The sequence below is a fragment of the Amblyomma americanum genome, chromosome 8, assembly GCF_052857255.1.
Source record: "Amblyomma americanum isolate KBUSLIRL-KWMA chromosome 8, ASM5285725v1, whole genome shotgun sequence".
Lineage (NCBI taxonomy): Eukaryota > Metazoa > Arthropoda > Arachnida > Ixodida > Ixodidae > Amblyomma > Amblyomma americanum.
This window is the reverse complement of record NC_135504.1, coordinates 150,746,019-150,771,212: the sequence shown is the minus strand read 5'-3', so window position 1 is coordinate 150,771,212 and position 25,194 is coordinate 150,746,019.

Below are 25,194 nucleotides of genomic sequence, written 5' to 3'. Positions count from 1 at the left end.
GGCACGAAAAATATACTCCGAGAATTTTGTGAGTACCGACAATGTCAATATTTTTATCTTGAATCATTAGGGAATTTTCTAGAATGAATTTCTTATTTCTGGCTCAAAATAAAATAGCTTTCGTTTTCTGGGTGTATATTTCTATGCGATTTAATTGGGACGAGACAAACAATTTTTCAAGTACATCATTACAATGTGACACAAGGGCATTGGGATCATTACCAGAAATAAGGACAGTACTGTCATCAACATATATAATGAATTGTACACTGTTGTCAATATGAACTATGTCATTTATGTATAGGTTAAACAGAAGCGGGCCTAATACACTCCCCTGTGGTCATCATCATCATCATCATCAGCCTTACTACACCCACTGCAGGGCAAAGGCCTCTCGCATGTCTCTCCAATTAACCCTATCCTTTGCCAGCTGCATCCACCCTTTGCCTGCAAACTTCTTAATCTCATCCGCCCACCTAACCTTCTGCCGCCCTCTGCTACGCTTTCTCTTGGAATCCACTCCGTTACCCTTAAGGGCACAGGGTAAGGTAAAATTAGAAAAAAATAGTTTTTTTTTTCTTTTGGAATTTTAGAAGTTCCATTCTTTCTACACATGTTCCATGATCGCACTTTCCTCAGAAAGCCATATTTACGGCTGAAAAACGCTTTTTCCGAAACCAAGTAGTGAGCGGCCACGCCCCCTTTCAGGATTAACGTCAATTTTTTCAGCCAAAAAGTCCACCACCTGATTTCAAAACTTGTCTAAAATCAGCTACATATAAAAAATTGTCTGGCAACTATTGTACAGCTCCTCTTTTTTAGCCAAGACAATCCTGAGACGCTTTGCACGTTTTTCAACGTTTCTGCAACCTTCATGCAGCTGCGTCCGAGTGCTATCCCTTTCGATCAGTATTGTAAATTGTGCCGGTGTTGGTTGCTGCTGATAAGTTGAGATGCCCAGGGCAAAGAAGGCCTTCGTCAGGCGTGAATTTCACGGCAACCGCTACGCTCATCGTGAAAAAGCAAAAGGATGTCCACGACCGAATGAAATCCCGAACGCCGAACGCGCCAGCTCCTCGACACCGAAGCTTTCAAGATTTTCTCTGTGCTTCCAGGAAGAGGATGTGCTACAGAGCAGCAGCCAATATGCCTTAATGGACATGGACGGCATTTGTGCCGCAATTACACAGATTTGTGTGTGCAGAGAGTGCGGTGGAAGTGTTGAGCTCATCGAAATTGTGACAAAACGGGTAGGTGTTGCAAGCGTTTACAGTTTGAACTGTGAAGTGTGTAGTGCCGCACAACGATTTGAGACGTCGAAGAAAACTACTTCTGGCCTCTATGAAGCCAACCTCAGGTTAGTGTATGCCTTGAGGTCCATTGGTAAGGGAATGGCTGCAGGAAATATACTCTGTGCTATGCTAAACCTTCCTAAGCCGCCGACAAAGTTTGCGAAATACAATCAAGAGCTTCTAGGTCACATCGAAGCTGCTGCTCAGGAGTCGATGAAAAGGGCAGCTGACGAAGCTGTGCAGCTGAATGAGGGGGATAAAGACATCGCAGTTGCTCTTGATGGAAGCTGGCAGAAGCGAGGCCATACTTCCAATAACGGCATAGTCTCTGCGACCAGTGTAGACTCTGGGAAAGTGCTGGATGTGGACGTTTTGTCTAAACGTTGTCCAAAGTGCAGCATCAATGGTACAAACAGTGACCCCCTTCATAGAGGTGTGCCAAAGCAACTATCAAGGCACCAGCGGTGGAATGGAAGTCGCAGGAGCACTGAAAATTTTCGGCAGGAGTGAGGAGCTTCACGGCGTTCGATACGTCAAATACCTTGGGGATGGTGACAGCAAGGCTTTTATGGCTGTGAAGGCACAAATTCCATATGGTGATTCCGTTGAAATATCCAAGGTTGAGTGCATAGGGCACGTGCAAAAAAGGATGGGCACAAGGTTACGAAGGCTAAAAAAAGGAAACAAAGCAGGAAAACTCTCTGATGGAAAGAGCCTCTCGGGCCGAGGCCGACTGACTGATGCAGTAATAGACAAGCTCCAGACGTACTATGGTTTGGCCATCAGAAGAAATGTAGGAAACCTGGATGAAATGCGAAAGGCCGTTTGGGCAACCTTCTTCCACTTATCGGCCACAGACGATGACCCATGCCATGGACTTTGCCCAAAGGGACCTGATACGTGGTGTGCCTTCAACAGAAGTCAGTCAGAGGGCAAGCCATTTTTCCACAAGGAGAGTTTGCCTGCATCTGTCTTGGAGGCTATCAAACCCATTTATAGGGAGCTATCGAAGGCTGAGCTCCTAGAGAAGTGCCTGCATGGGCGAACTCAAAATGCAAATGAGTCGTTCAACCATGTTGTTTGGGAACGCGCGCCAAAGAATGTGTTTGTTAGGCTTCGGACCCTACGGATGGCAACACTGGATGCTGTTCTTTCATTTAATGATGGTAGCATCGCACGGGCCAACGTTTTGAAGGCGTGTGGATTGAACCCAGGGAGCAACACCATCAAGTGGCTGAGGGAAGCTGACCATAAGCGCATGTACTTTGCGGACCGAGCAACACGACAGCTTACAAAAGAGGCCCGACAGTCAAAACGACAAGCCGAAAAGCGAAAACATGACGGCGACAGTGACTACGAAGCAGGGGGCTATTAAACCAATTACTATGGAGGCGTTTCTGCGAATAAAAAATGGTTTTTCACATCTTTTTTCTCTTTACGCTCTATTATCTCAAAACAGTGTTTTTTCTTACAAAGGTACCATTATTTCCAATGCCTTTCAAGACAGACGGCTGATTTTTTTTTGCAATCATCTACATAAGTGTTGCCATCTACTGAACTAGAATTAAGCAATTTCACTGAGCAGTTATTCTGTTATGAATTTTGAAATGCGCAAAGAAAGGCCAGATTTGTGTACTGAAAAATTTTTATTAAAAAACGAATTTTCAACACATTTAAAATATTCTAGTTCAGTAAAAAGAGCACAAAATTTGGCAAACAATGATATATGTATTATTAGGCTACTGTTATTAGTTAGAAACATATACCTCAACATGGCCTAAAATGCATGGGAAGTATAGGGCTTACCCTGTGCCCTTAAGAAAGCGCTGGACAAGTCATGCCAGCACATGACGAGCAACAGTTTCTGCCAGCAGGTTGAACGGTTGCAAGAAGCAGGCTATCCGAGTGCACTCCTGGTAGCAGTAGCCGAAAGCTTCATCGGAAAAAAACAGTCACCAGGTCAAAGCTTGCCCGAGCAATATAAACGAGTAGCGGTGCTCCCATATATTCACGAGATTTCGCATAATCTAAAAAATATCGGCAGCGTGCAGGAGTTAACTTTGTAGGGTGACCGATCGCTTTGCTCATAAAAAAGAAACGTGCAGAATAAGGCAGCAGTAGAAACGTGTAGAATGTGCAGAAGACGTCGTATATTTCCTGCCCTTGTCATGGGGAAAATATTACATTGGTCAGACCGGTAGGTGTGTTAATGAAAGACTCCGAGAACATAATAGGAACTTGGGGAACGGCAAAGGAAACCTTGCCGAACACTGTTTGGAATGCAAGCTGGTGAGGTGCCATCCAGTTTTCATAGATTACCAAATCATCAGTAAAAATAAACAGTAACTAACATGTGAGATTGTAGAAGCGACAGAACGAAAACTGAAAGATAAATGTGTTAGTGCAGCATCTATTTGGCTCTCAAATTGAATTCCTTGATGATGTAAATAAAAAGTAAGTGCATGTAATGTGGTGACTCACGGCGTAATAACCTGGTAGTATTTCTGCGATATTCAGCCTGTATAAGAAATTCACATGCAATGAATAAACTTCAGTTGAAAGGTATCGCTCGTGTTGTCTCTTTCTTTGTCCGTCCTGGTGTCTTAGCGCTTTATGTTCCGTCATGGCAAACCAACTCGCTCGAACAGCCACTCTGTCGTGTGTGCTCCCTCTTGTCCACGTTTTTTCGGTATGTGTTTTCCATTGATTAACAATGCACCAACTAGCCAAGACAAAAGTCCTGATTCAACCAATTTCTCCTAAACTAGGGCTCTTTTCTATGTCGACAAACTAAGCACGATCCAGCAATATCTCTTGTTGACCTCGTTGCCAGTCAAGAGCCACCGATCGCCCCGTCATGTGCGCTCCCTCTTGTGCACGTTTTTTCGGGCTGTTTTCCTTTGATTAACAATGCACCAACAGGCCAAGACAAAAGCCCTGATTCAACCAATTTCTCCTAAAATAGGGCTCTTTTCTATGTTGACAAACTAAGCGCGATCCAGCAATATCTCTTGTTGACCTCGTTGCCAGTCAAGAGCCACCGATCGCCCCGTCATGTGCGCTCCCTCTTGTGCACGTTTTTTCGGGCTATTTTCCTTTGATTAACAATGCACCAACAGGCCAAGACAAAAGCCCTGATTCAACCAATTTCTCCTAAACTAGGGCTCTTTTCTATGTCGACAAACTAAGCACGATCCAGCAATAACTCTTGTTGACCTCGTTGCCAGTCAAGAGCCACCGATCGCCCCGTCATGTGCGCTCCCTCTTGTGCACGTTTTTTCGGGCTATTTTCCTTTGATTAACAATGCACCAACAGGCCAAGACAAAAGCCCTGATTCAACCAATTTCTCCTAAAATAGGGCTCTTTTCTATGTTGACAAACTAAGCGCGATCCAGCAATATCTCTTGTTGACCTCGTTGCCAGTCAAGAGCCACCGATCGCCCCGTCATGTGCGCTCCCTCTTGTGCACGTTTTTTCGGGCTATTTTCCTTTGATTAACAATGCACCAACAGGCCAAGACAAAAGCCCTGATTCAACCAATTTCTCCTAAAATAGGGCTCTTTTCTATGTCGACAAACTAAGCACGATCCAGCAATAACTCTTGTTGACCTCGTTGCCAGTCAAGAGCCACCGATCGCCCCGTCATGTGCGCTCCCTCTTGTGCACGTTTTTTCGGGCTATTTTCCTTTGATTAACAATGCACCAACAGGCCAAGACAAAAGCCCTGATTCAACCAATTTCTCCTAAACTAGGGCTCTTTTCTATGTTGACAAACTAAGCGCGATCCAGCAATATCTCTTGTTGACCTCGTTGCCAGTCAAGAGCCACCGATCGCCCCGTCATGTGCGCTCCCTCTTGTGCACGTTTTTTCGGGCTATTTTCCTTTGATTAACAATGCACCAACAGGCCAAGACAAAAGCCCTGATTCAACCAATTTCTCCTAAACTAGGGCTCTTTTCTATGTCGACAAACTAAGCACGATCCAGCAATAACTCTTGTTGACCTCGTTGCCAGTCAAGAGCCACCGATCGCCCCGTCATGTGCGCTCCCTCTTGTGCACGTTTTTTCGGGCTATTTTCCTTTGATTAACAATGCACCAACAGGCCAAGACAAAAGCCCTGATTCAACCAATTTCTCCTAAACTAGGGCTCTTTTCTATGTTGACAAACTAAGCGCGATCCAGCAATATCTCTTGTTGACCTCGTTGCCAGTCAAGAGCCACCGATCGCCCCGTCATGTGCGCTCCCTCTTGTGCACGTTTTTTCGGGCTATTTTCCTTTGATTAACAATGCACCAACAGGCCAAGACAAAAGCCCTGATTCAACCAATTTCTCCTAAAATAGGGCTCTTTTCTATGTCGACAAACTAAGCACGATCCAGCAATAACTCTTGTTGACCTCGTTGCCAGTCAAGAGCCACCGATCGCCCCGTCATGTGCGCTCCCTCTTGTGCACGTTTTTTCGGGCTATTTTCCTTTGATTAACAATGCACCAACAGGCCAAGACAAAAGCCCTGATTCAACCAATTTCTCCTAAAATAGGGCTCTTTTCTATGTTGACAAACTAAGCGCGATCCAGCAATATCTCTTGTTGACCTCGTTGCCAGTCAAGAGCCACCGATCGCCCCGTCATGTGCGCTCCCTCTTGTGCACGTTTTTTCGGGCTATTTTCCTTTGATTAACAATGCACCAACAGGCCAAGACAAAAGCCCTGATTCAACCAATTTCTCCTAAAATAGGGCTCTTTTCTATGTCGACAAACTAAGCACGATCCAGCAATAACTCTTGTTGACCTCGTTGCCAGTCAAGAGCCACCGATCGCCCCGTCATGTGCGCTCCCTCTTGTGCACGTTTTTTCGGGCTATTTTCCTTTGATTAACAATGCACCAACAGGCCAAGACAAAAGCCCTGATTCAACCAATTTCTCCTAAACTAGGGCTCTTTTCTATGTTGACAAACTAAGCGCGATCCAGCAATATCTCTTGTTGAGCTCGTTGCCAGTCAAGAGCCACCGATCGCCCCGTCATGTGCGCTCCCTCTTGTCCACGTTTTTTCGGGCTATTTTCCTTTGATTAACAATGCACCAACAGGCCAAGACAAAAGCCCTGATTCAACCAATTTCTCCTAAACTAGGGCTCTTTTCTATGTTGACAAACTAAGCGCGATCCAGCAATAACTCTTGTTGAGCTCGTTGCCAGTCAAGAGCCACCGATCGCCCCGTCATGTGCGCTCCCTCTTGTCCACGTTTTTTCGGGCTATTTTCCTTTGATTAACAATGCACCAACAGGCCAAGACAAAAGCCCTGATTCAACCAATTTCTCCTAAAATAGGGCTCTTTTCTATGTCGACAAACTAAGCACGATCCAGCAATAACTCTTGTTGACCTCGTTGCCAGTCAAGAGCCACCGATCGCCCCGTCATGTGCGCTCCCTCTTGTGCACGTTTTTTCGGGCTATTTTCCTTTGATTAACAATGCACCAACAGGCCAAGACAAAAGCCCTGATTCAACCAATTTCTCCTAAAATAGGGCTCTTTTCTATGTCGACAAACTAAGCACGATCCAGCAATAACTCTTGTTGACCTCGTTGCCAGTCAAGAGCCACCGATCGCCCCGTCATGTGCGCTCCCTCTTGTGCACGTTTTTTCGGGCTATTTTCCTTTGATTAACAATGCACCAACAGGCCAAGACAAAAGCCCTGATTCAACCAATTTCTCCTAAAATAGGGCTCTTTTCTATGTCGACAAACTAAGCACGATCCAGCAATAACTCTTGCTGACCTCGTTGCCAGTCAAGAGCCACCGATCGCCCCGTCATGTGCGCTCCCTCTTGTCCACGTTTTTTCGGGCTATTTTCCTTTGATTAACAATGCACCAACAGGCCAAGACAAAAGCCGTGATTCAACCAATTTCTCCTAAAATAGGGCTCTTTTCTATGTCGACAAACTAAGCACGATCCAGCAATAACTCTTGTTGACCTCGTTGCCAGTCAAGAGCCACCGATCGCCCCGTCATGTGCGCTCCCTCTTGTCCACGTTTTTTCGGGCTATTTTCCTTTGATTAACAATGCACCAACAGGCCAAGACAAAAGCCCTGATTCAACCAATTTCTCCTAAAATAGGGCTCTTTTCTATGTCGACAAACTAAGCACGATCCAGCAATAACTCTTGTTGACCTCGTTGCCAGTCAAGAGCCACCGATCGCCCCGTCATGTGCGCTCCCTCTTGTGCACGTTTTTTCGGGCTATTTTCCTTTGATTAAGAATGCACCAACTAGCCAAGACAAGTCCCGATTCAACCAATTTCTCCTAAACTAGGGCTCTTTTCAATGTTGACAAACTAAGCGCGATCCAGCAATATCTCTTGTTGACCTCGTTGCCAGTCAAGAGCCACCGATCGCCCCGTCATGTGCGCTCCCTCTTGTGCACATTTTTTCGGGCTATTTTCCTTTGATTAACAATGCACCAACAGGCCAAGACAAAAGCCGTGATTCAACCAATTTCTCCTAAAATAGGGCTCTTTTCTATGTCGAGAAACTAAGCACGATCCAGCAATAACTCTTGTTGACCTCGCTGCCAGTCAAGAGCCACCGATCGCCCCGTCATGTGCGCTCCCTCTTGTCCACGTTTTTTCGGGCTATTTTCCTTTGATTAAGAATGCACCAACAGGCCAAGACAAAAGCCCTGATTCAACCAATTTCTCCTAAAATAGGGCTCTTTTCTATGTCGACAAACTAAGCACGATCCAGCAATAACTCTTGTTGACCTCGCTGCCAGTCAAGAGCCACCGATCGCCCCGTCATGTGCGCTCCCTCTTGTGCACGTTTTTTCGGGCTATTTTCCTTTGATTAAGAATGCACCAACTAGCCAAGACAAGTCCCGATTCAACCAGTTTCTCCTAAACTAGGGCTCTTTTCTATGTTGACAAACTAAGCGCGATCCAGCAATATCTCTTGTGGACCTCGTTGCCAGTCAAGAGCCACCGATCGCCCCGTCATGTGCGCTCCCTCTTGTGCACATTTTTTCGGGCTATTTTCCTTTGATTAACAATGCACCAACAGGCCAAGACAAAAGCCGTGATTCAACCAATTTCTCCTAAAATAGGGCTCTTTTCTATGTCGAGAAACTAAGCACGATCCAGCAATAACTCTTGTTGACCTCGTTGCCAGTCAAGAGCCACCGATCGCCCCGTCATGTGCGCTCCCTCTTGTCCACGTTTTTTCGGGCTATTTTCCTTTGATTAACAATGCACCAACAGGCCAAGACAAAAGCCCTGATTCAACCAATTTCTCCTAAAATAGGGCTCTTTTCTATGTCGAGAAACTAAGCACGATCCAGCAATAACTCTTGTTGACCTCGTTGCCAGTCAAGAGCCACCGATCGCCCCGTCATGTGCGCTCCCTCTTGTCCACGTTTTTTCGGGCTATTTTCCTTTGATTAACAATGCACCAACAGGCCAAGACAAAAGCCCTGATTCAACCAATTTCTCCTAAAATAGGGCTCTTTTCTATGTCGAGAAACTAAGCACGATCCAGCAATAACTCTTGTTGACCTCGTTGCCAGTCAAGAGCCACCGATCGCCCCGTCATGTGCGCTCCCTCTTGTCCACGTTTTTTCGGGCTATTTTCCTTTGATTAACAATGCACCAACAGGCCAAGACAAAAGCCCTGATTCAACCAATTTCTCCTAAAATAGGGCTCTTTTCTATGTCGACAAACTAAGCACGATCCAGCAATAACTCTTGTTGACCTCGTTGCCAGTCAAGAGCCACCGATCGCCCCGTCATGTGCGCTCCCTCTTGTGCACGTTTTTTCGGGCTATTTTCCTTTGATTAACAATGCACCAACAGGCCAAGACAAAAGCCGTGATTCAACCAATTTCTCCTAAAATAGGGCTCTTTTCTATGTCGACAAACTAAGCACGATCCAGCAATAACTCTTGTTGACCTCGTTGCCAGTCAAGAGCCACCGATCGCCCCGTCATGTGCGCTCCCTCTTGTGCACGTTTTTTCGGGCTATTTTCCTTTGATTAACAATGCACCAACAGGCCAAGACAAAAGCCCTGATTCAACCAATTTCTCCTAAAATAGGGCTCTTTTCTATGTCGACAAACTAAGCACGATCCAGCAATAACTCTTGTTGACCTCGTTGCCAGTCAAGAGCCACCGATCGCCCCGTCATGTGCGCTCCCTCTTGTGCACGTTTTTTCGGGCTGTTTTCCTTTGATTAACAATGCACCAACAGGCCAAGACAAAAGCCCTGATTCAACCAATTTCTCCTAAAATAGGGCTCTTTTCTATGTCGACAAACTAAGCACGATCCAGCAATAACTCTTGTTGACCTCGTTGCCAGTCAAGAGCCACCGATCGCCCCGTCATGTGCGCTCCCTCTTGTCCACGTTTTTTCGGGCTATTTTCCTTTGATTAACAATGCACCAACAGGCCAAGACAAAAGCCCTGATTCAACCAATTTCTCCTAAAATAGGGCTCTTTTCTATGTTGACAAACTAAGCGCGATCCAGCAATATCTCTTGTGGACCTCGTTGCCAGTCAAGAGCCACCGATCGCCCCGTCATGTGCGCTCCCTCTTGTGCACATTTTTTCGGGCTATTTTCCTTTGATTAACAATGCACCAACAGGCCAAGACAAAAGCCGTGATTCAACCAATTTCTTCTAAAATAGGGCTCTTTTCTATGTCGAGAAACTAAGCACGATCCAGCAATAACTCTTGTTGACCTCGTTGCCAGTCAAGAGCCACCGATCGCCCCGTCATGTGCGCTCCCTCTTGTGCACGTTTTTTCGGGCTATTTTCCTTTGATTAACAATGCACCAACAGGCCAAGACAAAAGCCCTGATTCAACCAATTTCTCCTAAAATAGGGCTCTTTTCTATGTCGACAAACTAAGCACGATCCAGCAATAACTCTTGTTGACCTCGTTGTCAGTCAAGAGCCACCGATCGCCCCGTCATGTGCGCTCCCTCTTGTCCACGTTTTTTCGGGCTGTTTTCCTTTGATTAACAATGCACCAACAGGCCAAGACAAAAGCCCTGATTCAACCAATTTCTCCTAAAATAGGGCTCTTTTCTATGTTGACAAACTAAGCACGATCCAGCAATAACTCTTGTTGACCTCGCTGCCAGTCAAGAGCCACCGATCGCCCCGTCATGTGCGCTCCCTCTTGTCCACGTTTTTTCGGGCTATTTTCCTTTGATTAACAATGCACCAACAGGCCAAGACAAAAGCCGTGATTCAACCAATTTCTCCTAAAATAGGGCTCTTTTCTATGTCGAGAAACTAAGCACGATCCAGCAATAACTCTTGTTGACCTCGTTGCCAGTCAAGAGCCACCGATCGCCCCGTCATGTGCGCTCCCTCTTGTGCACGTTTTTTCGGGCTATTTTCCTTTGATTAACAATGCACCAACAGGCCAAGACAAAAGCCCTGATTCAACCAATTTCTCCTAAAATAGGGCTCTTTTCTATGTTGACAAACTAAGCACGATCCAGCAATAACTCTTGTTGACCTCGCTGCCAGTCAAGAGCCACCGATCGCCCCGTCATGTGCGCTCCCTCTTGTCCACGTTTTTTCGGGCTGTTTTCCTTTGATTAACAATGCACCAACAGGCCAAGACAAAAGCCCTGATTCAACCAATTTCTCCTAAAATAGGGCTCTTTTCTATGTCGACAAACTAAGCACGATCCAGCAATAACTCTTGTTGACCTCGTTGCCAGTCAAGAGCCACCGATCGCCCCGTCATGTGCGCTCCCTCTTGTGCACGTTTTTTCGGGCTATTTTCCTTTGATTAACTATGCACCAACAGGCCAAGACAAAAGCCCTGATTCAACCAATTTCTCCTAAAATAGGGCTCTTTTCTATGTCGACAAACTAAGCACGATCCAGCAATAACTCTTGTTGACCTCGTTGTCAGTCAAGAGCCGCCGATCGCCCCGTCATGTGCGCTCCCTCTTGTCCACGTTTTTTCGGGCTGTTTTCCTTTGATTAACAATGCACCAACAGGCCAAGACAAAAGCCCTGATTCAACCAATTTCTCCTAAAATAGGGCTCTTTTCTATGTCGACAAACTAAGCACGATCCAGCAATAACTCTTGTTGACCTCGCTGCCAGTCAAGAGCCACCGATCGCCCCGTCATGTGCGCTCCCTCTTGTCCACGTTTTTTCGGGCTGTTTTCCTTTGATTAACAATGCACCAACAGGCCAAGACAAAAGCCCTGATTCAACCAATTTCTCCTAAAATAGGGCTCTTTTCTATGTCGACAAACTAAGCACGATCCAGCAATAACTCTTGTTGACCTCGTTGTCAGTCAAGAGCCACCGATCGCCCCGTCATGTGCGCTCCCTCTTGTCCACGTTTTTTCGGGCTGTTTTCCTTTGATTAACAATGCACCAACAGGCCAAGACAAAAGCCCTGATTCAACCAATTTCTCCTAAAATAGGGCTCTTTTCTATGTAGACAAACTAAGCACGATCCAGCAATAACTCTTGTTGACCTCGTTGCCAGTCAAGAGCCACCGATCGCCCCGTCATGTGCGCTCCCTCTTGTGCACGTTTTTTCGGGCTATTTTCCTCTGATTAACAATGCACCAATAGGCCAAGACAAAAGCCGTGATTCAACCAATTTCTCCTAAAAGAGGGCTCTTTCCTATGTCGACAAACTAAGCACGATCCAGCAATACTCTTGTTGACCTCGTTGCCAGTCAAGAGCCACCAATCGCCCCGTCATGTGCGTTCCCTCTTGTGCACGTTTTTTCGGGCTGTTTTCCTTTGATTAACAATGCACCAACAGGCCAAGACAAAAGCCCTGATTCAACCAATTTCTCCTAAAATAGGGCTCTTTTCTATGTCGACAAACTAAGCACGATCCAGCAATAACTCTTGTTGACCTCGCTGCCAGTCAAGAGCCACCGATCGCCCCGTCATGTGCGCTCCCTCTTGTCCACGTTTTTTCGGGCTGTTTTCCTTTGATTAACAATGCACCAACAGGCCAAGACAAAAGCCCTGATTCAACCAATTTCTCCTAAAATAGGGCTCTTTTCTATGTCGACAAACTAAGCACGATCCAGCAATAACTCTTGTTGACCTCGTTGTCAGTCAAGAGCCACCGATCGCCCCGTCATGTGCGCTCCCTCTTGTCCACGTTTTTTCGGGCTGTTTTCCTTTGATTAACAATGCACCAACAGGCCAAGACAAAAGCCCTGATTCAACCAATTTCTCCTAAAATAGGGCTCTTTTCTATGTCGACAAACTAAGCACGATCCAGCAATAACTCTTGTTGACCTCGTTGCCAGTCAAGAGCCACCGATCGCCCCGTCATGTGCGCTCCCTCTTGTGCACGTTTTTTCGGGCTATTTTTCTTTGATTAACAATGCACCAATAGGCCAAGACAAAAGCCGTGATTCAACCAATTTCTCCTAAAAGAGGGCTCTTTCCTATGTCGACAAACTAAGCACGATCCAGCAATACTCTTGTTGACCTCGTTGCCAGTCAAGAGCCACCAATCGCCCCGTCATGTGCGTTCCCTCTTGTGCACGTTTTTTCGGGCTGTTTTCCTTTGATTAACAATGCACCAACAGGCCAAGACAAAAGCCCTGATTCAACCAATTTCTCCTAAAATAGGGCTCTTTTCTATGTCGACAAACTAAGCACGATCCAGCAATAACTCTTGTTGACCTCGCTGCCAGTCAAGAGCCACCGATCGCCCCGTCATGTGCGCTCCCTCTTGTCCACGCTTTTTCGGGCTATTTTCCTTTGATTAACAATGCACCAATAGGCCAAGACAAAAGCCGTGATTCAACCAATTTCTCCTAAAATAGGGCTCTTTCCTATGTCGACAAACTAAGCACGATCCAGCAATACTCTTGTTGACCTCGTTGCCAGTCAAGAGCCACCAATCGCCCCGTCATGTGCGTTCCCTCTTGTGCACGTTTTTTCGGGCTGTTTTCCTTTGATTAACAATGCACCAACAGGCCAAGACAAAAGCCCTGATTCAACCAATTTCTCCTAAAATAGGGCTCTTTTCTATGTCGACAAACTAAGCACGATCCAGCAATAACTCTTGTTGACCTCGCTGCCAGTCAAGAGCCACCGATCGCCCCGTCATGTGCGCTCCCTCTTGTCCACGTTTTTTCGGGCTGTTTTCCTTTGATTAACAATGCACCAACAGGCCAAGACAAAAGCCCTGATTCAACCAATTTCTCCTAAAATAGGGCTCTTTTCTATGTCGACAAACTAAGCACGATCCAGCAATAACTCTTGTTGACCTCGTTGCCAGTCAAGAGCCACCGATCGCCCCGTCATGTGCGCTCCCTCTTGTCCACGTTTTTTCGGGCTGTTTTCCTTTGATTAACAATGCACCAACAGGCCAAGACAAAAGCCCTGATTCAACCAATTTCTCCTAAAATAGGGCTCTTTTCTATGTCGACAAACTAAGCACGATCCAGCAATAACTCTTGTTGACCTCGTTGCCAGTCAAGAGCCACCGATCGCCCCGTCATGTGCGTTCCCTCTTGTGCACGTTTTTTCGGGCTGTTTTCCTTTGATTAACAATGCACCAACAGGCCAAGACAAAAGCCCTGATTCAACCAATTTCTCCTAAAATAGGGCGCTTTTCTATGTCGACAAACTAAGCACGATCCAGCAATAACTCTTGTTGACCTCGCTGCCAGTCAAGAGCCACCGATCGCCCCGTCATGTGCGCTCCCTCTTGTGCACATTTTTTCGGGCTATTTTTCTTTGATTAACAATGCACCAACAGGCCAAGACAAAAGCCCTGATTCAACCAATTTCTCCTAAAATAGGGCTCTTTTCTATGTCGACAAACTAAGCACGATCCAGCAATAACTCTTGTTGACCTCGCTGCCAGTCAAGAGCCACCGATCGCCCCGTCATGTGCGCTCCCTCTTGTGCACATTTTTTCGGGCTATTTTTCTTTGATTAACAATGCACCAATAGGCCAAGACAAAAGCCGTGATTCAACCAATTTCTCCTAAAAGAGGGCTCTTTCCTATGTCGACAAACTAAGCACGATCCAGCAATACTCTTGTTGACCTCGTTGCCAGTCAATAGCCACCGATCGCCCCGTCATGTGCGCTCCCTCTTGTCCACGTTTTTTCGGGCTATTTTCCTTTGATTAACAATGCACCAATAGGCCAAGACAAAAGCCGTGATTCAACCAATTTCTCCTAAAATAGGGCTCTTTCCTATGTCGACAAACTAAGCACGATCCAGCAATACTCTTGTTGACCTCGTTGCCAGTCAAGAGCCACCGATCGCCCCGTCATGTGCGCTCCCTCTTGTGCACATTTTTTCGGGCTATTTTTCTTTGATTAACAATGCACCAATAGGCCAAGACAAAAGCCGTGATTCAACCAATTTCTCCTAAAAGAGGGCTCTTTCCTATGTCGACAAACTAAGCACGATCCAGCAATACTCTTGTTGACCTCGTTGCCAGTCAAGAGCCACCGATCGCCCCGTCATGTGCGCTCCCTCTTGTGCACGTTTTTTCGGGCTATTTTCCTTTGATTAAGAATGCACCAATAGGCCAAGACAAGTCCCGATTCAACCAATTTCTCCTAAACTAGGGCTCGTTTCTATGTTGACAAACTAAGCGCGATCCAGCAATATCTCTTGTTGACCTCGTTGCCAGTCAAGAGCCACCGATCGCCCCGTCATGTGCGCTCCCTCTTGTGCACATTTTTTCGGGCTATTTTTCTTTGATTAACAATGCACCAATAGGCCAAGACAAAAGCCGTGATTCAACCAATTTCTCCTAAAAGAGGGCTCTTTCCTATGTCGACAAACTAAGCACGATCCAGCAATACTCTTGTTGACCTCGTTGCCAGTCAAGAGCCACCAATCGCCCCGTCATGTGCGTTCCCTCTTGTGCACGTTTTTTCGGGCTGTTTTCCTTTGATTAACAATGCACCAACAGGCCAAGACAAAAGCCCTGATTCAACCAATTTCTCCTAAAATAGGGCTCTTTTCTATGTCGACAAACTAAGCACGATCCAGCAATAACTCTTGTTGACCTCGCTGCCAGTCAAGAGCCACCGATCGCCCCGTCATGTGCGCTCCCTCTTGTCCACGTTTTTTCGGGCTATTTTCCTTTGATTAACAATGCACCAATAGGCCAAGACAAAAGCCGTGATTCAACCAATTTCTCCTAAAATAGGGCTCTTTCCTATGTCGACAAACTAAGCACGATCCAGCAATACTCTTGTTGACCTCGTTGCCAGTCAAGAGCCACCAATCGCCCCGTCATGTGCGTTCCCTCTTGTGCACGTTTTTTCGGGCTGTTTTCCTTTGATTAACAATGCACCAACAGGCCAAGACAAAAGCCCTGATTCAACCAATTTCTCCTAAAATAGGGCTCTTTTCTATGTCGACAAACTAAGCACGATCCAGCAATAACTCTTGTTGACCTCGCTGCCAGTCAAGAGCCACCGATCGCCCCGTCATGTGCGCTCCCTCTTGTCCACGTTTTTTCGGGCTGTTTTCCTTTGATTAACAATGCACCAACAGGCCAAGACAAAAGCCCTGATTCAACCAATTTCTCCTAAAATAGGGCTCTTTTCTATGTCGACAAACTAAGCACGATCCAGCAATAACTCTTGTTGACCTCGTTGCCAGTCAAGAGCCACCGATCGCCCCGTCATGTGCGCTCCCTCTTGTGCACGTTTTTTCGGGCTATTTTCCTTTGATTAACAATGCACCAATAGGCCAAGACAAAAGCCGTGATTCACCCAATTTCTCCTAAAAGAGGGCTCTTTCCTATGTCGACAAACTAAGCACGATCCAGCAATACTCTTGTTGACCTCGTTGCCAGTCAAGAGCCACCAATCGCCCCGTCATGTGCGCTCCCTCTTGTGCACGTTTTTTCGGGCTATTTTCCTTTGATTAAGAATGCACCAACTAGCCAAGACAAGTCCCGATTCAACCAATTTCTCCTAAACTAGGGCTCGTTTCTATGTTGACAAACTAAGCGCGATCCAGCAATATCTCTTGTTGAGCTCGTTGCCAGTCAAGAGCCACCGATCGCCCCGTCATGTGCGCTCCCTCTTGTGCACATTTTTTCGGGCTATTTTCCTTTGATTAACAATGCACCAACAGGCCAAGACAAAAGCCGTGATTCAACCAATTTCTCCTAAAATAGGGCTCTTTTCTATGTCGAGAAACTAAGCACGATCCAGCAATACTCTTGTTGACCTCGTTGCCAGTCAATAGCCACCGATCGCCCCGTCATGTGCGCTCCCTCTTGTGCACGTTTTTTCGGGCTATTTTCCTTTGATTAAGAATGCACCAACTAGCCAAGACAAGTCCCGATTCAACCAATTTCTCCTAAACTAGGGCTCGTTTCTATGTTGACAAACTAAGCGCGATCCAGCAATATCTCTTGTTGAGCTCGTTGCCAGTCAAGAGCCACCGATCGCCCCGTCATGTGCGCTCCCTCTTGTGCACATTTTTTCGGGCTATTTTCCTTTGATTAACAATGCACCAACAGGCCAAGACAAAAGCCGTGATTCACCCAATTTCTCCTAAAAGAGGGCTCTTTCCTATGTCGACAAACTAAGCACGATCCAGCAATACTCTTGTTGACCTCGTTGCCAGTCAATAGCCACCGATCGCCCCGTCATGTGCGCTCCCTCTTGTGCACGTTTTTTCGGGCTATTTTCCTTTGATTAAGAATGCACCAACTAGCCAAGACAAGTCCCGATTCAACCAATTTCTCCTAAACTAGGGCTCGTTTCTATGTTGACAAACTAAGCGCGATCCAGCAATATCTCTTGTTGAGCTCGTTGCCAGTCAAGAGCCACCGATCGCCCCGTCATGTGCGCTCCCTCTTGTGCACATTTTTTCGGGCTATTTTCCTTTGATTAACAATGCACCAACAGGCCAAGACAAAAGCCGTGATTCAACCAATTTCTCCTAAAATAGGGCTCTTTTCTATGTCGAGAAACTAAGCACGATCCAGCAATAACTCTTGTTAACCTCGCTGCCAGTCAAGAGCCACCGATCGCCCCGTCATGTGCGCTCCCTCTTGTCCACGTTTTTTCGGGCTGTTTTCCTTTGATTAACAATGCACCAACAGGCCAAGACAAAAGCCCTGATTCAACCAATTTCTCCTAAAATAGGGCTCTTTTCTATGTCGACAAACTAAGCACGATCCAGCAATAACTCTTGTTGACCTCGTTGCCAGTCAAGAGCCACCGATCGCCCCGTCATGTGCGCTCCCTCTTGTGCACGTTTTTTCGGGCTATTTTCCTTTGATTAACAATGCACAAACAGGCCAAGACAAAAGCCCTGATTCAACCAATTTCTCCTAAAATAGGGCTCTTTTCTATGTCGACAAACTAAGCACGATCCAGCAATAACTCTTGTTGACCTCGCTGCCAGTCAAGAGCCACCGATCGCCCCGTCATGTGCGCTCCCTCTTGTGCACGTTTTTTCGGGCTATTTTCCTTTGATTAACAATGCACCAATAGGCCAAGACAAAAGCCGTGATTCAACCAATTTCTCCTAAAAGAGGGCTCTTTCCTATGTCGACAAACTAAGCACGATCCAGCAATACTCTTGTTGACCTCGTTGCCAGTCAAGAGCCACCAATCGCCCCGTCATGTGCGTTCCCTCTTGTGCACGTTTTTTCGGGCTGTTTTCCTTTGATTAAGAATGCACCAATAGGCCAAGACAAAAGCCGTGATTCAACCAATTTCTCCTAAAAGAGGGCTCTTTCCTATGTCGACAAACTAAGCACGATCCAGCAATACTCTTGTTGACCTCGTTGCCAGTCAAGAGCCACCGATCGCCCCGTCATGTGCGCTCCCTCTTGTGCACGTTTTTTCGGGCTATTTTCCTTTGATTAACAATGCACCAATAGGCCAAGACAAAAGCCGTGATTCAACCAATTTCTCCTAAAAGAGGGCTCTTTCCTATGTCGACAAACTAAGCACGATCCAGCAATACTCTTGTTGACCTCGTTGCCAGTCAAGAGCCACCGATCGCCCCGTCATGTGCGCTCCCTCTTGTGCACGTTTTTTCGGGCTATTTTCCTTTGATTAACAATGCACCAATAGGCCAAGACAAAAGCCGTGATTCAACCAATTTCTCCTAAAAGAGGGCTCTTTCCTATGTCGACAAACTAAGCACGATCCAGCAATACTCTTGTTGACCTCGTTGCCAGTCAAGAGCCACCGATCGCCCCGTCATGTGCGCTCCCTCTTGTGCACGTTTTTTCGGGCTATTTTCCTTTGATTAACAATGCACCAACAGGCCAAGACAAAAGCCGTGATTCAACCAATTTCTCCTAAAATAGGGCTCTTTTCTATGTCGACAAACTAAGCACGATCCAGCAATAACTCTTGTTGACCTCGTTGCCAGTCAATAGCCACCGATCGCCCCGTCATGTGCGCTCCCTCTTGTGCACATTTTTTCGGGCTATTTTCCTTTGATTAAGAATGCACCAACTAGCCAAGACAAGTCCCGATTCAACCAATTTCTCCTAAAATAGGGCTCTTTTCTATGTCGAGAAACTAAGCACGATCCAGCAATAACTCTTGTTGACCTCGCTGCCAGTCAAGAGCCACCGATCGCCCCGTCATGTGCGCTCCCTCTTGTGCACGTTTTTTCGGGCTATTTTCCTTTGATTAACAATGCACCAACAGGCCAAGACAAAAGCCCTGATTCAACCAATTTCTCCTAAAATAGGGCTCTTTTCTATGTCGACAAACTAAGCACGATCCAGCAATAACTCTTGTTGACCTCGTTGCCAGTCAAGAGCCACCGATCGCCCCGTCATGTGCGCTCCCTCTTGTGCACGTTTTTTCGGGCTATTTTCCTTTGATTAACAATGCACCAACAGGCCAAGACAAAAGCCCTGATTCAACCAATTTCTCCTAAAATAGGGCTCTTTTCTATGTCGACAAACTAAGCACGATCCAGCAATAACTCTTGTTGACCTCGCTGCCAGTCAAGAGCCACCGATCGCCCCGTCATGTGCGCTCCCTCTTGTCCACGTTTTTTCGGGCTGTATTCCTTTGATTAACAATGCACCAACAGGCCAAGACAAAAGCCCTGATTCAACCAATTTCTCCTAAAATAGGGCTCTTTTCTATGTCGACAAACTAAGCACGATCCAGCAATAGCTCTTGTTGACCTCGTTGCCAGTCAAGAGCCACCGATCGCCCCGTCATGTGCGCTCCCTCTTGTGCACGTTTTTTCGGGCTATTTTCCTTTAATTAACAATGCACCAACAGGCCAAGACAAAAGCCGTGATTCAACCAATTTCTCCTAAAAGAGGGCTCTTTCCTATGTCGACAAACTAAGCACGATCCAGCAATACTCTTGTTGACCTCGTTGCCAGTCAAGAGCCACCAATCGCCCCGTCATGTGCGTTCCCTCTTGTGCACGTTTTTTCGGGCTGTTTTCCTTTGATTAACAATGCACCAACAGGCCAAGACAAAAGCCGTGATTCAACCAATTTCTCCTAAAATAGGGCTCTTTTCTATGTCGACAAACTAAGCACGATCCAGCAATAACTCTTGTTGACCTCGTTGCCAGTCAAGAGCCACCGATCGCCCCGTCATGTGCGCTCCCTCTTGTGCACGTTTTTTCGGGCTATTTTCCTTTGATTAACAATGCACCAACAGGCCAAGACAAAAGCCGTGATTCAACCAATTTCTCCTAAAATAGGGCTCTTTTCTATGTCGACAAACTAAGCACGATCCAGCAATAACTCTTGTTGACCTCGTTGCCAGTCAAGAGCCACCGATCGCCCCGTCATGTGCGCTCCCTCTTGTGCACGTTTTTTCGGGCTATTTTCCTTTGATTAACAATGCACCAACAGGCCAAGACAAAAGCCCTGATTCAACCAATTTCTCCTAAAATAGGGCTCTTTTCTATGTCGACAAACTAAGCACGATCCAGCAATAACTCTTGTTGACCTCGTTGCCAGTCAAGAGCCACCGATCGCCCTGTCGTGTGTGCTCCCTCTTGTCAACGTTTTTTCGGGCTGTTTTCCTTTGATTAACAATGCACCAACAGGCCAAGACAAAAGCCCTGATTCAACCAATTTCTCCTAAAATAGGGCTGTTTTCTATGTCGACAAACTAAGTGCGATTCAGCAATAACTCTTGTTTACCTTGTTGCCAGTCAAGAGCCACCGATCGCCCCGTCATGTGCGCTCCCTCTTGTGCACGTTTTTTCGGGCTATTTTCCTTTGATTAACAATGCACCAACAGGCCAAGACAAAAGCCGTGATTCAACCAATTTCTCCTAAAATAGGGCTCTTTTCTATGTCGACAAACTAAGCACGATCCAGCAATAACTCTTGTTGACCTCGTTGCCAGTCAAGAGCCACCGATCGCCCCGTCATGTGCGCTCCCTCTTGTGCACGTTTTTTCGGGCTATTTTCCTTTGATTAACAATGCACCAACAGGCCAAGACAAAAGCCCTGATTCAACCAATTTCTCCTAAAATAGGGCTCTTTTCTATGTCGACAAACTAAGCACGATCCAGCAATAACTCTTGTTGACCTCGTTGCCAGTCAAGAGCCACCGATCGCCCCGTCATGTGCGCTCCCTCTTGTGCACGTTTTTTCGGGCTATTTTCCTTTGATTAACAATGCACCAACAGGCCAAGACAAAAGCCGTGATTCAACCAATTTCTCCTAAAATAGGGCTCTTTTCTATGTCGACAAACTAAGCACGATCCAGCAATAACTCTTGTTGACCTCGTTGCCAGTCAAGAGCCACCGATCGCCCTGTCGTGTGTGCTCCCTCTTGTCCACGTTTTTTCGGGCTGTTTTCCTTTGATTAACAATGCACCAACAGGCCAAGACAAAAGCCGTGATTCAACCAATTTCTCCTAAAATAGGGCTCTTTTCTATGTCGACAAACTAAGCACGATCCAGCAATAACTCTTGTTGACCTCGTTGCCAGTCAAGAGCCACCGATCGCCCTGTCGTGTGTGCTCCCTCTTGTCCACGTTTTTTCGGGCTCTTTTCCTTTGATTAACAATGCACCAACAGGCCAAGACAAAAGCCGTGATTCAACCAATTTCTCCTAAAATAGGGCTCTTTTCTATGTCGACAAACTAAGCACGATCCAGCAATAACTCTTGTTGACCTCGTTGCCAGTCAAGAGCCACCGATCGCCCTGTCGTGTGTGCTCCCTCTTGTCCACGTTTTTTCGGGCTGTTTTCCTTTGATTAACAATGCACCAACAGGCCAAGACAAAAGCCGTGATTCAACCAATTTCTCCTAAAATAGGGCTCTTTTCTATGTCGACAAACTAAGCACGATCCAGCAATAACTCTTGTTTTCCTCGTTGCCAGTCAAGAGCCACCGATCGCCCTGTCGTGTGTGCTCCCTCTTGTCCACGTTTTTTCGGGCTGTTTTCCTTTGATTAACAATGCACCAACAGGCCAAGACAAAAGCCATGATTCAACCAATTTCTCCTAAAATAGGGCTCTTTTCTATGTCGACAAACTAAGCACGATCCAGCAATAACTCTTGTTTTCCTCGTTCCAGTCAAGAGCCACCGATCGCCCCGTCGTGTGCGCTCCCTCTTGTGCACGTTTTTTCGGGCTATTTTCCTTTGATTAACAATGCACCAACAGGCCAAGACAAAAGCCGTGATTCAACCAATTTCTCCTAAAATAGGACTCGTTTCTATGTCGACAAACTAAGCACGATACAGCAATAACTCTTGTTGACCTCGTTGCCAGTCAAGAGCCACCGATCGCCCTGTCGTGTGTGCTCCCTCTTGTCCACGTTTTTTCGGGCTGTTTTCCTTTGATTAACAATGCACCAACAGGCCAAGACAAAAGCCCCGATTCAACCAATTTCTCCTAAAATAGGGCTCTTTTCTATGTCGACAAACTAAGCGCGATTCAGCAATAACTCTTGTTTACCATGTTGCCAGTCAAGAGCCACCGATCGCCCTGTCGTGTGTGCTCCCTCTTGTCCACGTTTTTTCGGGCTGTTTTCCTTTGATTAACAATGCACCAACAGGCCAAGACAAAAGCCGTGATTCAACCAATTTCTCCTAAAATAGGACTCGTTTCTATGTCGACAAACTAAGCACGATCCAGCAATAACTCTTGTTTTCCTCGTTGCCAGTCAAGAGCCACCGATCGCCCTGTCGTGTGTGCTCCCTCTTGTCCACGTTTTTTCGGGCTATTTTCCTTTGATTAACAATGCACCAACAGGCCAAGACAAAAGCCCTGATTCAACCAATTTCTCCTAAAATAGGGCTCTTTTCTATGTCGACAAACTAAGCACGATCCAGCAATAACTCTTGTTGACCTCGTTGCCAGTCAAGAGCCACCGATCGCCCCGTCATGTGCGCTCCCTCTTGTCCACGTTTTTTCGGGCTGTTTTCCTTTGATTAACAATGCACCAACAGGCCAAGACAAAAGCCGGGATTCAACCAATTTCTCCTAAAATAGGACTCGTTTCTATGTCGACAAACTAAGCACGATCCAGCAATAACTCTTGTTGACCTCGTTGCCAGTCAAGAGCCACCGATCGCCCTGTCGTGTGTGCTCCCCCTTGTCCACGTTTTTTCGGGCTGTTTTCCTTTGATTAACAATGCACCAACAGGCCAAGACAAAAGCCCTGATTCAACCAATTTCTCCTAAAATAGGACTCTTTTCTATGTCGACAAACTAAGCACAATCCAGCAATAACTCTTGTTTACCATGTTGCCAGTCAAGAGCCACTGCCCGCCCTGTCGTGTGTGCTCCCTCTTGTCCACGTTTTTTCGGGCTATTTTCCTTTGATTAACAATGCACCAACAGGCCAAGACAAAAGCCGTGATTCAACCAATTTCTCCTAAAATAGGACTCGTTTCTATGTCGAAAAACTAAGCACGATCCAGCAATAACTCTTGTTGACCTCGTTGCCAGTCAAGAGCCACCGATCGCCCTGTCGTGTGTGCTCCCTCTTGTCCACGTTTTTTCGGGCTGTTTTCCTTTGATTAACAATGCACCAACAGGCCAAGACAAAAGCCCTGATTCAACCAATTTCTCCTAAAATAGGACTCTTTTCTATGTCGACAAACTAAGCACGATCCAGCAATAACTCTTGTTGACCTCGTTGCCAGTCAAGAGCCACCGATCGCCCCGTCGTGTGCGCTCCCTCTTGTGCACGTTTTTTCGGGCTATTTTCCTTTGATTAACAATGCACCAACAGGCCAAGACAAAAGCCGTGATTCAACCAATTTCTCCTAAAATAGGACTCTTTTCTATGTCGACAAACTAAGCGCGATTCAGCAATAACTCTTGTTTACCTCGTTGCCAGTCAAGAGCCACCGATCGCCCTGTCGTGTGTGCTCCCTCTTGTCCACGTTTTTTCGGGCTGTTTTCCTTTGATTAACAATGCACCAACAGGCCAAGACAAAAGCCCTGATTCAACCAATTTCTCCTAAAATAGGACTCTTTTCTATGTCGACAAACTAAGCACGATCCAGCAATAACTCTTGTTGACCTCGTTGCCAGTCAAGAGCCACCGATCGCCCTGTCGTGTGTGCTCCCTCTTGTCCACGTTTTTTCGGGCTGTTTTCCTTTGATTAACAATGCACCAACAGGCCAAGACAAAAGCCCTGATTCAACTAATTTCTCCTAAAATAGGACTCTTTTCTATGTCGACAAACTAAGCACGATCCAGCAATAACTCTTGTTGACCTCGTTGCCAGTCAAGAGCCACCGATCGCCCCGTCGTGTGCGCTCCCTCTTGTGCACGTTTTTTCGGGCTATTTCCCTTTGATTAACAATGCACCAACAGGCCAAGACAAAAGCCGTGATTCAACCAATTTCTCCTAAAATAGGACTCTTTTCTATGTCGACAAACTAAGCGCGATCCAGCAATAACTCTTGTTGACCTCGTTGCCAGTCAAGAGCCACCGATCGCCCTGTCGTGTGTGCTCCCTCTTGTCCACGTTTTTTCGGGCTGTTTTCCTTTGATTAACAATGCACCAACAGGCCAAGACAAAAGCCCTGATTCAACCAATTTCTCCTAAAATAGGGCTCTTTTCTATGTCGACAAACTAAGCGCGATTCAGCAATAACTCTTGTTTACCTTGTTGCCAGTCAAGAGCCACTGCCCGCCCTGTCGTGTGTGCTCCCTCTTGTCCACGTTTTTTCGGGCTGTTTTCCTTTGATTAACAATGCACCAACAGGCCAAGACAAAAGCCCTGATTCAACCAATTTCTCCTAAAATAGGACTCTTTTCTATGTCGACAAACTAAGCACGATCCAGCAATAACTCTTGTTGACCTCGTTGCCAGTCTAGAGCCACCGATCGCCCTGTCGTGTGTGCTCCCTCTTGTCCACGTTTTTTCGGGCTGTTTTCCTTTGATTAACAATGCACCAACAGGCCAAGACAAAAGCCCTGATTCAACCAATTTCTCCTAAAATAGGGCTCTTTTCTATGTCGACAAACTAAGCGCGATTCAGCAATAACTCTTGTTGACCTCGTTGCCAGTCAAGAGCCACCGATCGCCCTGTCGTGTGTGCTCCCTCTTGTCCACGTTTTTTCGGGCTGTTTTCCTTTGATTAACAATGCACCAACAGGCCAAGACAAAAGCCCTGATTCAACCAATTTCTCCTAAAATAGGGCTCTTTTCTATGTCGACAAACTAAGCGCGATTCAGCAATAACTCTTGTTTACCTTGTTGCCAGTCAAGAGCCACTGCCCGCCCTGTCGTGTGTGCTCCCTCTTGTCCACGTTTTTTCGGGCTGTTTTCCTTTGATTAACAATGCACCAACAGGCCAAGACAAAAGCCCTGATTCAACCAATTTCTCCTAAAATAGGACTGTTTTCTATGTCGACAAACTAAGCACGATCCAGCAATAACTCTTGTTGACCTCGTTGCCAGTCAAGAGCCACCGATCGCCCT